Here is a 15992-nt window from a genome sequence, read left to right on the forward strand (position 1 = left end):
GTGCCTTTCATGTGGCACCAAAAGGTGTTTAGCCTTGTATTTAGCCAAAAAAAAAATAAATTTAAAAAACGACGTGGGGTCCCCCCCTATCTTTTCTTGCCCGCTCAGTTAAAGCAGACAACGGCAGCCTGCAGACCACAGCTGGCAGCTTCACCTTGGCTGGTAAGCCAAAACAGAGGGCACCCCACGCTGTTATTTTAAATTAAATAATTTAAAAAAGAAAAAAACGTGGGATCTCCCCAAATGGGACCACCAGCCAAGGTAAAGCGGACAGCTATGGTCTGATATTCTCAGACTAGGGAGGTCCACCGTTATTGGACACTCCCCAGCCTAAAAATAGCAGGCTACAGCCGCCCCAGAAGTGGCACATCCATTAGATGCGCCAATCCTGGCGTTTCGCTCTGGCTCATCCCGTTGCCCTTGTGCGGTGGCAAACGGGATAATATATGGAGTTGATACCAGCTGTGTAATGTTACCTGGCATCAAGCCCTGGGGTTAGTGATGTCATGACGTCTATCAGATACCCCACATTACTAACCCAATCAGTAATAATTAAAAAAAAAACAACAAAAAAAAATGTTATTTGAAAAAAACACTCCCCAACACATTGCGCTTTCTAATAAATTGGTGAAAGAGGGAATCAAATTTGGTCCGGCGTAATTCAATAAGGGGGTCCCACGACGATCCATACTCATTGTCCCAGTCAATGAAGAACAGTACGTTCCCCATTGGCTGGGAGAGCAGTGCAGTGCATGCTCCCTCTTCCCTCCTCTCGTGCTCTCTCTCCCCCCTGCTCTTTCCCACATTCTCGTGCTCTCTCTTCACCTGTGCTCTCTGTCCCACATTCCTGTGCTCTTTCTTCCTCCCCTGTGTTGTCTCCCACACTACCGTTCAGCTCTCTTCCCCCTGTGATCTCTTTCCCCCCGTGCTCTCTTCCCCCCCCCACGCAGGTTTTAAACTGAAATAATCGCCCGGCGGCCGTCTTTTGAGAGCCATCAGCTGATCACCTGGATTTTGAGAGCGTGCAGCTGACCGCCCTGCTTTTGAGAGCGATCAGCTGAAAAGCCGGCCGATCAGCTTATCGCTCTCCAAAGCCAGCCACCGGCTTACTAGAGCGATCAGCTGATAGAGAAAGAGAACGATCAGCTGATCGCTCTGAAAAGCCGGCCGCCAGGCGATCAGACACTGAATCGGCTGGAATATCATGTCACACGAAACTGGGCACAGGAGGCGGGGGATGGAGACTACGGAGTGTGTGGGAGGGGGCGGGTACTCATCGCACTATACCTGCCCACCAAGCAGCAGGGCTGCAACATGCTGTTCACTGATTTGCATTTCAACATGGTCCTGCCCCTGTTGACATGAAATGACCGGAAGCAGCAAAATTGCGGCAGGAGTGGTCACATGACCGCTCTGAGCTGGGGGAGAGGGGGCTGACAGCAGGGCAGATAAGTAGTCACTATCTACTTACCTGCCCTAATGTAGCCCAATAGGGAAATAATAAAAAAAAAAAGCAAAATAAGCTGGATAACACCTTTAACAAGTCAGCACAAGTGTGGCTAATAGCATGTGATTGCGGAATTAGTGGTGCATGCGCAGGTCACCGAGACCAAGCGGCGGAAGGAAAGGCAACGCCGCCGTATGCGGCACTTGCGCGGGAGATAGGACATGTCAACATGGCTCCCGGGCATGCGCACACGGCCTAGCACAGAATTTCCGTGATTCCGATTTTAGGGTGTCTCTTATGTTGGCCCCACATTGGGCGCCAATTGTTAGGGTTAATTATTACAAAGGTTCATGTGTTGCCTGCTGCATGACCTAATTAATAAGGATCAGGTGAAAAATAACATCAGACACACACAGTCGGATGTTCATCTTTCCTCGATTAGTGGTCGGCCCAAAAACAGAGAGATTTATTCCAAGTATATGCACTTATATAAACTAGGAAAAGGGACATGGTCAGCTCTACAGTGGACATGCCTGGATATGTCCATTTGGTCAGTGGGTTGAACAATGTGTTAGTCCATGGGCTGATTCGAGGGCGTCATCGTAAGTGGGTCTATGACATCATCGGGCAGATCCATGGTGATGATGATGGGCGGGTATATGATGTCATCGAGCGGATCCATGGTGACGATCAGGGCCGGCCTTAGGCTAAATGGCGCCCTGTGCCAAATTACCCTTTGGTGCCCCCAAACTATGTCACAGGCGACGTGCAGCCAATCAGCAGCTGGTTTACTCTCGCATCCTTTAGATAAAACTGACATCCAGAGGAAGTCATGAAACAGCAGCAGCTCTCATTTCTTCTGGATTACAGTTTTGAAAGAGGGCTAGTGAAGCAGCCGCTGATTGGCTGCAGATCACAAGACCCCGGTGCCCGGTTGTATTGCTTTTCTGCTGCATTTGTTTTTTTTCATGTACTGTAAAATGACAAAAAAAACTCGCCCTAAGCATACTGCAATTTAGTTATTTAAAAAAAATAAAAATCATTTGCAAAAAACATCCTGAAAGTCTATATGTATGCGCCGTTGTTACTGGCTTCATTTCTGGTGTCTATGCAATGACGGTATTCTGTGTCCTTTAAGTATATAGATTGAGTGGCTTCTTCCAATTTTAGACACCCCACGAATGAGAAGGTTACTTCTTTTAACCATTTCATGGCTTTTGCAGCCTACAGTAGCTAAAATAACTAACCAAAGACGGAACATGCGCACAGCAAAATCATTTTGAAATTGCTGTGCATCATGTCCCTTTGCTATGGTGTATGTGCAGCGCTTTTTTAGGCAGGTACTCCCTGTTGCTCACACGCTTTACCTGTTGTGCACAGAAACATGTCCGTTTTTTCCAGCATCATTGATGTCCCACAGACCACACTATGGTGTGATCCGTGAAACATGTACCAGAAAAACACGGACATTGAAAATAAAGTGATTTTTACATTCAACTTCTCCAGCTGTCTACGGCCTCTGCTGGCTGCTGCTTCCTGCCCGACTAATTACTGTCATACATATTCATTTATGCATGGCACAGCCGACCCGGAAGTACTTGCAGAGGGGAGACACAGCGGCGACCAGATGCAGCAGAGCCGGAGAGTTCAGCACCACGGACAGCCGGTTGGGGGGCAGGTGAGTTTATCTCCATGTGCTATCATGTATCACAGATCACGGATTGCACATTGACAACCCACGTGTGCTGTGAATCACGGCACACAGAGGGACACATGTGCTTTTAACGTCTGTTTTTCACTGACATGCAAAACAGGCCTAACATTTTAAATCTTAGCATACAGTTAGGTCCAGAAATATTTGGACAGTGACACAAGTTTTGTTATTTTAGCTGTTTACAAAAACATGTTCAGAAATACAATTATATATATAATTTGGGCTGAAAGTGCACACTCCCAGCTGCAATATGAGAGTTTTCACATCCAAATCGGAGAAAGGGTTTAGGAATCATAGCTCTGTAATGCATAGCCTCCTCTTTTTCAAGGGACCAAAAGTAATTGGACAAGGGACTCTAAGGGCTGCAATTAACTTTGAAGGCGTCTCCCTCGTTAACCTGTAATCAATGAAGTAGTTAAAAGGTCTGGGGTTGATTACAGGTGTGTGGTTTTGCATTTGGAAGCTGTTGCTGTGACCAGACAACATGCGGTCTAAGGAACTGTCAATTGAGGTGAAGCAGAACATCCTGAGGCTGAAAAAAAAGAAAAATCCATCAGAGAGATAGCAGACATGCTTGGAGTAGCAAAATCAACAGTCGGGTACATTCTGAGAAGAAGGGAATTTTGTTACTTACCGTAAATTCCTTTTCTTCTAGCTCTTATTGGGAGACCCAGACGATTGGGGTATAGCTACTGCCCTCCGGAGGCCACACAAAGCACTACACTAAAAAGTGCAAGGCCCCTCCCCTTCTGGCTATACCCCCCCGTGGTATCACGGGTTCTCCAGTTTTAGTGCCAAAGCAAGAAGGAGGAAGCCAATAACTGGTTTAAACAAATTAACTCCGAATAACGTCGGAGAACTGAAAAAACCGTTCAACATGAACAACATGTGTACCCGCAAACAACAAAAAAATCCCGAAGGACAACAGGGCGGGTGCTGGGTCTCCCAATAAGAGCTAGAAGAAAAGGAATTTACGGTAAGTAACAAAATTCCCTTCTTCTTCAGCGCTCTATTGGGAGACCCAGACGATTGGGACGTCCAAAAGCTGTCCCTGGGTGGGTAAAGAGATACCTCATGTTAGAGCTGCAAAACAGCCCTCCCCTACGGGGGTGTCACTGCCGCCTGCAGGACTCTTCTACCTAAGCTGGCATCCGCCGAAGCATAGGTATGCACCTGATAATGCTTGGTGAAAGTGTGCAGACTCAACCAGGTAGCTGCCTGGCACACTTGTTGAGCCGAAGCCTGGTGTCGTAATGCCCAGGACGCACCCACGGCTCTGGTTGAGTGGGCTTTTAGCCCTGAAGGAACCGGAAGCCCCGCAGAACGGTAAGCCTCTAGAATTGGTTCTTTGATCCATCGAGCCAGGGTGGCTTTAGAAGCCTGCAACCCCTTGCGCGGACCGGCGACAAGGACAAAAAGTGCATCGGAACGGCGCATGGGCGCCGTGCGAGAAATGTAGATTCTGAGTGCTCTCACCAGATCTAGCAAACGTAAGTCCTTTTCATACCGGTGAACCGGATGAGGACAAAAGGAAGGCAAGGATATATCCTGATTAAGATGAAACGAGGATACGACCTTAGGGAGAAACTCCGGAATGGGGCGCAGCACTACCTTGTCCTGGTGGAACACCAGGAAGGGAGCCTTGGATGACAGAGCTGCCAGCTCCGACACTCGCCGAAGCGATGTGATCGCAACAAGAAACGCCACTTTCTGTGACAGGCGAGAAAAGGAAACTTCCTTCAGAGGCTCGAAAGGCGGCTTCTGGAGAGCAACTAGTACCCTGTTCAGATCCCATGGATCTAACGGCCGCCTGTACGGGGGCACAATATGACAGACCCCCTGCAGGAACGTGCGCACCTTAGGAAGACGTGCTAGACGCTTCTGAAAAAACACGGATAGTGCCGAGACTTGCCCTTTAAGGGAGCTGAGCGACAAGCCCTTTTCCAACCCCGATTGCAGGAAGGAAAGAAAGGTAGGCAATGCAAATGGCCAGGGGGATACTCTCTGTGCAGAGCACCAGGATAAGAAAATCTTCCACGTTCTGTGGTAGATCTTAGCAGACGTTGACTTCCTAGCTTGTCTCATTGTGGCTACGACTCCTTGAGATAATCCTGCGGACGCTAGGATCCAGGACTCAATGGCCACACAGTCAGGTTCAGGGCCGCAGAATTCTGATGGAAAAACGGCCCTTGGGACAGTAAGTCTGGTCGGTCTGGCAGTGACCACGGTCGACCGACCGTGAGATGCCACAGATCCGGATACCACGATCTCCTCGGCCAGTCTGGGGCGACGAGTATGACGCGGCTGCAATCGGATCTGATCTTGCGTAACACTCTGGGCAAGAGTGCCAGAGGTGGGAAGACGTATGGGAGCCGAAACTGCGACCAATCTTGAACTAATGCGTCTGCCGCCAGAGCTCTTTGATCGCGCGACCTCGCCATGAATGCCGGGACCTTGTTGTTGTGCCGGGACGCCATTAGGTCGACGTCCGGCACTCCCCATCGGCGACAGATTTCCTGAAACACGTCCGGGTGAAGGGACCACTCCCCTGCGTCCATGCCCTGGCGACTGAGGAAGTCTGCTTCCCAATTTTCTACGCCTGGGATGTGAACCGCGGATATGGTGGAGGCTGTGTCCTCCACCCACATTAGAATGCGCCGGACTTCTTGGAATGCTTGCCGACTGCGCGTCCCTCCTTGGTGATTGATGTATGCCACCGCTGTGGAGTTGTCCGACTGGATTCGGATCTGCTTTCCTTCCAGCCACTGTTGGAAGGCCAGTAGGGCAAGATACACTGCCCTGATTTCCAGAACATTGATCTGAAGGGTGGACTCCTGCGGAGTCCACGTCCCCTGGGCCCTGTGGTGGAGAAACACTGCTCCCCACCCTGACAGACTCGCATCTGTCGTAACCACTGCCCAGGATGGGGGCAGGAAGGATCTTCCCTGAGACAATGAGGTGGGAAGGAGCCACCATTGTAGAGAGTCCTTGGCTGTCTGGGAGAGAGAGACTTTCCTGTCCAGGGACGTTGACTTCCCGTCCCATTGGCGGAGAATGTCCCATTGAAGTGGGCGCAGATGAAACTGCGCAAAGGGAACTGCTTCCATGGCTGCCACCATCTTCCCGAGGAAGTGCATGAGGCGCCGTAAGGGGTGCGACTGGCCTTGAAGGAGGGATTGCACCCCTGTCTGTAGGGACCGCTGCTTGTTCAGCGGAAGCTTCACTCTCGCTGCTCGAGTATGAAACTCCATGCCAAGATACGTTAGCGACTGTGACGGTGACAGATTCGACTTTGGAAAGTTGATGATCCATCCGAACGTCTGTAGAGTCTCCAGCGTAGCATGTAGACTGAGTTGGCATGCCTCTTGAGAGGGTGCCTTGACAAGTAGATCGTCTAGGTAAGGGATCACCGAGTGTCCCTGAGAGTGCAAGACTGCTACCACCGCCGCCATGACCTTGGTGAAGACCCGGGGGGCTGTCGCCAGACCGAATGGCAGAGCTACGAACTGAAGATGGTCGTTTCCTATCACAAAACGTAGAAAATGTTGATGTTCTGTAGCAATTGGCACGTGGAGATAAGCATCTTTGATGTCTATTGAGGCAAGGAAGTCTCCTTGAGACATTGAGGCAACGACAGAGCGGAGGGTTTCCATCCGGAACCGTCTGGCGTGCACATGTTTGTTGAGCAGCTTTAGATCCAGAACAGGACGGAACGAGCCGTCCTTTTTTGGAACCACAAAGAGATTGGAGTAAAACCCTCGCCCTTGTTCCTGAGGCGGTACAGGAACCACTACTCCTTCCGCTCTTAGGGAGTCCACCGCCTGCAGCAGGGCATCTGCTCGGTCTGGATGTGGGGAGGTTCTGAAGAACCGAGCTGGAGGACGAGAACTGAACTCGATTCTGTACCCGCGAGACAAAATGTTTGTCACCCACCGGTCTTTGACCTGTGACGTCCAAATGTCGGAAAAGCGGGAGAGCCTGCCCCCAACCGGAGATGCGGAGGGGGGGGGCTGGAAGTCATGAGGTAGCCGCTTTGGAAGCGGTTCCTCCATTTGCTTTCTTGGGGCGTGCGTGAGCCCGCCAGGAATCTGAGACTCTTTGCGTCCTCTGAGTCCCTTTGGACGAGGAGAATTGTGTCTTGCCCGAACCTCGAAAGGACTGAAACCTCTGCTGCCATTTTTTCTGCTGAGGTTTGCTTGATCTGGGCTGAGGCAAGGAAGAGTCTTTACCCTTGGACTGTTTAATGATGTCAGCCAATGGCTCGCCAAACAGTCTATCTCTAGATAAAGGCAAGCTGGTTAAACATTTTTTGGAACCAGCATCTGCTTTCCAGTCCTTTAACCACAAGGCTCTGCGCAAAACTACCGAATTGGCGGACGCCATTGAGGTGCGGCTGGTAGATTCTAGGACCGCATTGATAGCGTAAGACGCAAACGCAGACATCTGCGAGGTAAGGGACGCCACTTGCGGCGCCGCTGGATGTATGATAGCATCCACTTTTGCTAAACCAGCTGAAATAGCTTGGAGTGCCCATACGGCTGCGAATGCTGGAGCAAACGACGCGCCGATAGCTTCATAGACAGATTTTAACCAAAGGTCCATCTGTCTGTCATTGGCATCCTTAAGTGAAGCGCCATCCTCCACTGCAACTATGGATCTAGCTGCAAGTTTGGAGATCGGGGGGTCTACTTTTGGACACTGGGTCCAGCGTTTGACCACATCAGGGGGGAAAGGAAAACGTGTATCCTTAGAACGTTTAGAGAAACGCCTTTCAGGATGAGCGTCGTGTTTCTGGATTGATTCTCTGAAGTCAGAGTGATCCAAGAAGGCACTCAATTTACGCTTGGGATAGAGGAAACGAAACTTCTCCTGCTCTGCAGCTGCCTCCTCTGCAGAAGGAGCTGGGGGAGAAATATCCAACAGCCTATTGATGGCTGAGATAAGCTCGTTTACCATGGCGTCCCCATCCGGGGTATCCAGATTGAGAGGGGTTCCAGGATAAGACTCCTGATCACTCTCTTCAGACGCATCACAGGGCGACTGATTGCGCTGAGACCCTGAGCAGTGTGATGACGTTGAGGGTCTTTCCCAGCGAGCTCGCTTAGGGTGGCTGGGGCTATCATCTGAGTCATAATACTCAGCCTGGGAAGCCGGGGACCCCCTTGCAGTCTGGACTAATTCCAACTGAGGGGGATTAGAGGACAGAGACCTCGCCGTGTCCATAGACTGAGCCCCAGACATGGATTGCAAAGCTTCAAGGATCTTTGCCATAGTCACAGACATTCCATCAGCAAAAACTGCAAAGTCTGTCCCTGACACCGGGGCAGGACTTACAAGCGTCTCAGCCTGGGTCACTACCCCTCCGGACTCCGGCTGGCGAAGCAGCACCGGATCTGAGCATTGCACACAATGGGGGTCTTTGGAACCTGCTGGTAGAGCAGCCCCACATGCAGCACACGCAGTGTACACAGCCCTAGCCTTGGCAGCCTTGCGTTTTGTGGATGACATGTTGCTGCCTCCTCAGAGCGATCTGGGGTCTAGCCAGGAAGCGACCTCACAGTGCAAGAAATAACTAAATATATATATATCTGGTGACACAGTACACCAATACACACTGAGGCACTAGAGGGGCCAGCTGAAATGCCGCTTACCGCCCGCTTAAGAGCGGGTGTGTGGTCGCCAAAAGCCCCCTAGTCCAGGTCTCCCAGAGCCTTGCGTCCTTCCTCCAGCCAGACTGCATGTAATGGCTGCCGGCGTCCTGGGAGAGGAGGGGGGGCGGGCCCTGGGCGTTCCTGGCTAAGAGCGGGAAGCCTGCTTCCCTCTGTGCCTAGTGAGAGGGCTGGAGCATGTAAATCAGGCTCCAGCCCTCGTCGCTGCTGCGAAACAGCGTCTCTCCCCTACCCTGATTGACAGGGTGGGGGCGGGAACGAAGCGGAGCTAGGCCGCAAAAGCCGGGGACTGGATTTATAAACGCCGCCGCCGTAAAAGCGCGGTCGGCGTGTCCCCGGCGCACCACAAGTCACAGCAGCGCCGCCCGGTCCAGTGGGGGTCGGCGCTGCGTTCCCACAACACCAAGTCCCCCAGTAAACTGTAGGAACACTAACTCCAACGTTACGGTCCCCGGCGCACTACAACACCCAGCCAGCCCGGAGTGTGTCTGTGCCTGCCGGGGACACAGAGTACCTGTATGATGCAGGGCCATGTCCCTGATTGTACTCCTGCTCCGTATCCATCAGGTTCAACTGGGTCTGTGGATGGAGCCCGGCGTCAGAGCTTAGAGGCCGGCAGGATCCCACTTCCACAGAGCCCTACAAGGGGATGTGGAAGGAAAACAGCATGTGGGGCTCCAGCCCCTGTACCAGCAATAGGTACCTCAACCTTACAACACCATCCACGGGTGAGAAGGGAGCATGCTGGGGGCCCTATATGGGCCCTCTTTTCTTCCATCCGAAATAGTCAGCAGCTACTGCTGACTAAAATCTGTGGAGCTATGCGTGGATGTCTGACCTCCTTCGCACAAAGCTTGAAAACTGGAGAACCCGTGATACCACGGGGGGGTATAGCCAGAAGGGGAGGGGCCTTGCACTTTTTAGTGTAGTGCTTTGTGTGGCCTCCGGAGGGCAGTAGCTATACCCCAATCGTCTGGGTCTCCCAATAGAGCGCTGAAGAAAAAAGGAATTGACTGGTGAGCTTGGGAACTCAAAAAGGCCTGGGCGTCCACGGATGACAACAGTGGTGGATGATCGCCGCATACTTTCTTTGGTGAAGAAGAACCCGTTCACAACATCAACTGAAGTCCAGAACACTCTCAGTGAAGTAGGTGTATCCGTCTCTAAGTCAACAGTAAAGAGAAGACTCCATGAAAGTAAATACAAAGGGTTCACATCTAGATGCAAACCATTCATCAATTCCAAAAATAGACAGGCCAGAGTTAAATTTGCTGAAAAACACCTCATGAAGCCAGCTCAGTTCTGGAAAAGTATTCTATGGACAGATGAGACAAAGATCAACCTGTACCAGAATGATGGGAAGAAAAAAGTTTGGAGAAGAAAGGGAACGGCACATGATCCAAGGCACACCACATCCTCTGTAAAACATGGTGGAGGCAACGTGATGGCATGGGCATGCATGGCTTTCAATGGCACTGGGTCACTTGTGTTTATTGATGACATAACAGCAGACAAGAGTAGCCGGATGAATTCTGAAGTGTACCGGGATATACTTTCAGCCCACATTCAGCCAAATGCCGCAAAGTTGATCGGACGGCGCTGTGAGGTAAATCCGGAGAGATGACGATAAATCATGATATTCAAGTATGTCAGGAAGCCCTCTCCTGGTGTCACCCCCCCCCCTTTCCTTCACACAACTGGTTTAGCAACAAACTCCATGGCCATGTCCTGTGATATGGAAATTAGGTGGCTTTAGGACAAAGGACACAGGATGACTCCCTGCCGTCACCCTGTAACAAGAGTTGTATCTCATTAGCAAGGCTATGGAACTAGCAGACAGAACGACTCCAGTAAAAAATGGTTCATATCTCGCAAGCCATATTTCCGATAAATATGGCAACCATAAAAATGGTGTCTCCGCATGCAGACGATGCCGGCACACCCTTTTTATGGGAGCAGGACATTGGGAAATGCCCCAGGCGTGATATCAGCCAATGGGGAACTGGCAGACAGGTCATGAGTCCCCTCGTTCTGTAGCTAAATTCATAACTGTCACAATGAGAGCATTGGCGTCCGCCTACGACGCTCCCAGGCAAAGTTATGGCCAATATCCCCTTTGCTGGATAATTCTGATCCATGCAGGGGGAGTGGCAGTGCTTCCCTGTGAGGTCACTAAGGTAGGAGGGGACCTGGATCTGCCCAGGTTGATAACCCTACTTCGGCCATTTTCCAGTGTTCTTCTCGCTGGGGGCACGTGTAGGAAACATCTGTGGGAGTTCCTGGAAACCTGGTCTACAGCGCCCCCCTGTGGCCAGACGCACAAGGTAACTGATTGAATTGCATACCTGTTTGTAAACCATGCTTTATCTGTAACTGTACTCTGACATATGTATATTCTGTAGATTCCCTATTGTATATATTGTAGTTTCTAGTGTGCTTTAGGCGATTAAATTATATAATTAATCTTGGGCTGTTCTGTTATCTCGATCTTGAATCCCACGTCTGTGTGTTCGGCTAATAGTTACCGTAAATCGGTTGGTGGCAGCGAGTTGTGCCAAGGATTATTGTGGGGAGGCCAGTGAGATCCGGGAAGATATTATATATTCCGCCCGCGGAGGTCGGGGGAATATATACCTTACTCTCACCGGGGACCCTTCAATAATCGGCATAAGTAGTATAGCGGCCTCCTTGCTTATTGTCGGGCAATTCCATAATTGGCCTGACTATAAGAGGGGCGCTAGAGAGCGCGTCACGTGCTCTGTCTGTCGGTCGGGAGGTATAAAGTAGGGGTGACCCCCACTTGTTACCCCCCGATTGTGACGTACTGGTAGCCAGCGCGGGGGATTTCTGAGTGACCCCCCCGGTGGTTTGTGACATATTGGTGGCATAGCGGTGGGATCGAGATAATAGTGTGTGTGAGTGTGAGACCCATACTCCCAGACACTAAAGACTGCCTGCAGCAGCTGTGGCTGCTGGGGTCTTCAGACCAGCTCAACACTAGAGTGTCAGAGTGCAGATACTGTAAGGTGTGTGGAGGCATCAGGTGTCAGTTCTGTGTCAGTGACCAAAAGTCTGCAAGAATGGCTGATGGCACCAGGAGCAGAGCTATGCAACTGGCCAATGCTAAAGCAGGAGCCGAAGAGAGGGAGGACGGTGCTGTGGACAGCAATGAGGAGGTTGCCCACGAGTCCTCCAGGAGCTCGACGCCAGAAAACAGCTCTGCAGAGGACATTGCACAACCGGGCACTGCTGGACAAGATGAGGAGCAGCTCGCCCAAGGGTCCTCAACGAGCCAGACGCCAGCCCTCCGCTCTGCAATGGACAGTGAAGCACCAGGCTCCGCAGCGGGCCGCAGATCACCACGTGCCATTCCACCGAGCCTGGGAGGCTCGGATAGCCTTCTTCAAATGGCTATGGCCCTACGCCAGGCTGGAGACCGGGAGGGCTACAAGGAACTCATGGCCGAGCGTGAGCGGCAAGCAGCGCGTGAAGAGCGCCAGGCAGAGCGTAACTACCAGCTGCAGCTAGCTCAGCTCCGGCCCTCATCAGCCACACGTGACCTTCGAGACACCAAACTTCCAAAGGTCCGTGTTGAGGACTTCCCAGTGCTGGAGAAGGATGGAGACTTGGACTCTTTCTTGACTGCTTTTGAACGGACTTGCTTGCAGTACCATCTGGACAAGGACCAGTGGGCCAAATACCTGACCCCCCGTTTAAGGGGTAAGGCCCTGGATGTCCTTGGGGACTTGCCTGCTGAGGCAGATCAGGGCTACGACACCATCAAGCGGGCCCTGATCCAACAGTACAACCTCACTCCAGAGTCCTACCGCAAGAAGTTCCGGAGGCTACAGAAGGGACCAAAGGACTCCTGGGCTGACCACCGGCGGGCACTTGCCCGAGCTGCCGACCACTGGACCCAAGGCCTGCAGCTTTCCACCGGACCGGAGATCCTGGACTTGTTCATCACGGAGCAACTCTTGTGGAACTGCCCTGAGGATCTCCGCCAGTCCATCCGAGACCAGAAGCCAAAGGGATCCACGGCTACAGCTGCCCTGGCAGATGACTACACCAACAATCGGGCTCCTGAAGCCAGGAGAGCAGCCACCAGCAGCACCTGGAGAGGGGGTAAGATGAACTCTGCGACTGCCCCACCTGCCCCTAGACTGCAGGGGGTGTCCCCCTCAACTCCCCTCTCCAGGCCCGTGGCAGAACCAAGACGGTGCCACCAGTGCAACCTACCTGGACACTTCAAGGCCATGTGCCCTCAGCGTCCCAAGGCCCCGGCTCCGTCCCCGTCCCAAGGGCCGCCCAAGGTGTATTGTGTGGGTGGGGGTGGTGGTAGGTCCCTGGACAGCTTCCAACCTGTCACCGTCGGCCAGTCTGTGACCATAGGACTGCGAGACAGCGCCTCGGAGGTGACTCTGGTGCGGCCTGAGATGGTGTCCCCCCAAGACTTGATCCCTGGAAAAACCCTCGCTGTCTCCGGGATTGGAGGCATTGACCCGGCGCTGCCTGTTGCTGACATTTATGTGGACTGGGGCGCAGGGCGAGGGGTGAGGGAGGTGGGGGTAACTGATCGGATCCCTGCAAACGTGCTACTTGGGACAGATTTGGGGCAGATAACCTCCCAGTTTGGGCCCCAACCAAGGGCTGAATCTTCAGCCCGTACTGACATGACTCCTAACAATGTTAATGTGTTATCTATGAATGATGTAAGGGAGGAGGGAGTGAACTCTGATATTTCTGCTTGCATAGACACCATAGACACACACTCAGCTGCAGCTGTGACAGGGGAGGGGGTCAGAGAAAGGTGTGACAATGCCTCTACAAGTAACCAGCCTGTGAGCTGGGATCTGCTGCCCTCTGCAGGGATAAGCAGAGAGCAGGGTGCTGCAGGGGGAGGACCAGTGTGTGGGGTGGGGGCTACCACAGCAAATGTGGGGTCCCCAGAGATTTCACAGCGGGGTTCTGTTGCTGCAGGGGGGGAACAGGCAGGTCAGATTGGGGCCGGTCCAGGAGCGGAAGTGCTCCCAGGTAAGATCTCGGTGCAGGGTTCCCCCACAACCGGGGTGTCAGGAAGCCAGGTAGGTCTGCCTGAACCGGCGACTTGGTCAGGAACGGAGGAGGAGCAGGCACGACCCACGGTCGCAGCGGCTGTGGCCGCTGTCACCCGCAGTGGGAGTGCTGGAAGCCAAGGGGCCTCCCGGAGGTCCGATAGCTCTTCCCCTTCTGACCAAGTGGCAGCCGAGTCAGGTGGAGGCCAGGACACAGGTCCCGGGGTACTGACTGAAGATGTGACAGTCTCGTCGATTCTGGCCACATCTAGTCAGGAGTTTCAGGCAGCGTTAGAAGCTGACGACAGCCTGAAAGCTCTAAAGGAGCAGGCGGCACAGCCTCCCTCGGACTCGGACCCGGAGCGAGTGGTCTGGGACCAAGGACGGCTGTACCGGGCCACGGTCCAGCAGGGTTCACCGGAGGCGTGGCCCAGGGACCGACAGTTGGTGGTACCCTATCCGTTCCGGACGGAGTTGGTGCGGATCGCACATGAGATTCCGATGGCCGGACACCTAGGGATCGCTAAGACCAAGGCCAGGTTAAACCAGCATTTCTACTGGCCAAAAATGGGGGCCGATGTGGCTGCCTATGCCGTTCGTGTGAAACCTGTCAGAGAGTGGGGAAGGGGCGGAGCCAACGCCCCCTATCTCTGCCAATCGATGAGCCTCAGACCAATCATCGATGAGCCTGTCAGGATGGTGGCGGTGGATCGCGCCGCTGCCATCCCAGGCACCGCCGACCTTCATACTGACGGTAGTGGACTATGCCACCCGGTACCCAGAAGCAGTGGCCCTTGTCGTCCATTCGGGCTGACAAGGTGGCCACCGCATTGCTGGAGATTTTCTCCCGAGTGGGTTTTCCCCAGGAAATGCTCACTGACCGGGGGACCCAATTCATGTCCCAGCTGATGGAGACCCTCTGTAAGCAAGTCCAGGTGCGACATCTGGTGGCCAGCCCGTACCATCCACAGACTAATGGCCTGTGCGAGCGGTTCAATGGCACCTTAAAGCAGATGCTTAAGATGTTGGTCGACTCCCATGGGCGTGACTGGGAGCGGTATCTCCCACACCTGTTATTTGCTTACCGGGAGGTTCCACAGGCCTCAACAGGATTCTCACCGTTTGAGCTCCTGTACGGGCGACGTGTGCGGGGCCCCCTGGCTCTGGTGAAAGAGGCTTGGGGAGGGGATTTGGCCACCCCTGGAGTGTCGGTTATCGAGTATGTCATGCGCTTCCGGGACAAAATGCAGGCCTTGACGCAACTGGTACACGACAATATGGCTCAAGCCCAGGCCGATCAGAAGCGTTGGTACGACCAGAACGCTTGTGAGAGGACCTACCAAGTGGGTCAAAAGGTGTGGGTACTGGTCCCCGTACCACAGGACAAGCTTCAGGCAGCCTGGGAAGGCCCATACCTCGTGTACCAGCAGCTCAACCCTGTGACGTACCTGGTCACCCTGGACCCTGCCCGTGGAAGGCGGAAGCCCTTCCATGTGAACATGATGAAGGCACATCATGAGCGGGAGGCATGTGCGCTCCCCGTGTGCAACCTGCCCGAGGAGGGAGAAGCGGAAACCCTCTTGGATATGCTAGCCCAGGTTAGGGCAGGCGGATCCATTGAGGATGTGGAGGTTGGCCACCAGCTCTTGGAGGACCAACGGTCCCAGCTGTGGGCCACCCTACACCCCTTCCGGGGGTTGTTTACCAACCAGCCCGGAAGGACTGACTTGGCTGTCCATCACGTGGACACTGGGGATCATCCCCCGATCCGGCGTTCAGCATATCGGGTCTCCCTGGAGGTGCAGCAACACATGCGCCAGGAGATTGACGAGATGCTGGAGCTGGGGGTGATCCAGGCATCCAACAGCGCTTGGGCCTCGCCTGTAGTCCTCGTCCTAAGAAGGATCCGAACCACTCGGTTCTGCGTGGACTACAGGGGCTCAATGCTGTCACGGTCGCCGATGCGTACCCAATGCCACGCATCGATGACCTGCTCGATCAGTTGGCCGGGGCTCAGTACCTGACCATCATGGACCTGAGCCGGGGATATTGGCTAGATCCCCCTGACTCGCAAGGCCAGGGGAACGCTCTGCCTTTATTACCCCATT

Source organism: Anomaloglossus baeobatrachus, assembly GCF_048569485.1.
Source record: "Anomaloglossus baeobatrachus isolate aAnoBae1 chromosome 9 unlocalized genomic scaffold, aAnoBae1.hap1 SUPER_9_unloc_1, whole genome shotgun sequence".
NCBI classification, from domain to species: domain Eukaryota; kingdom Metazoa; phylum Chordata; class Amphibia; order Anura; family Aromobatidae; genus Anomaloglossus; species Anomaloglossus baeobatrachus.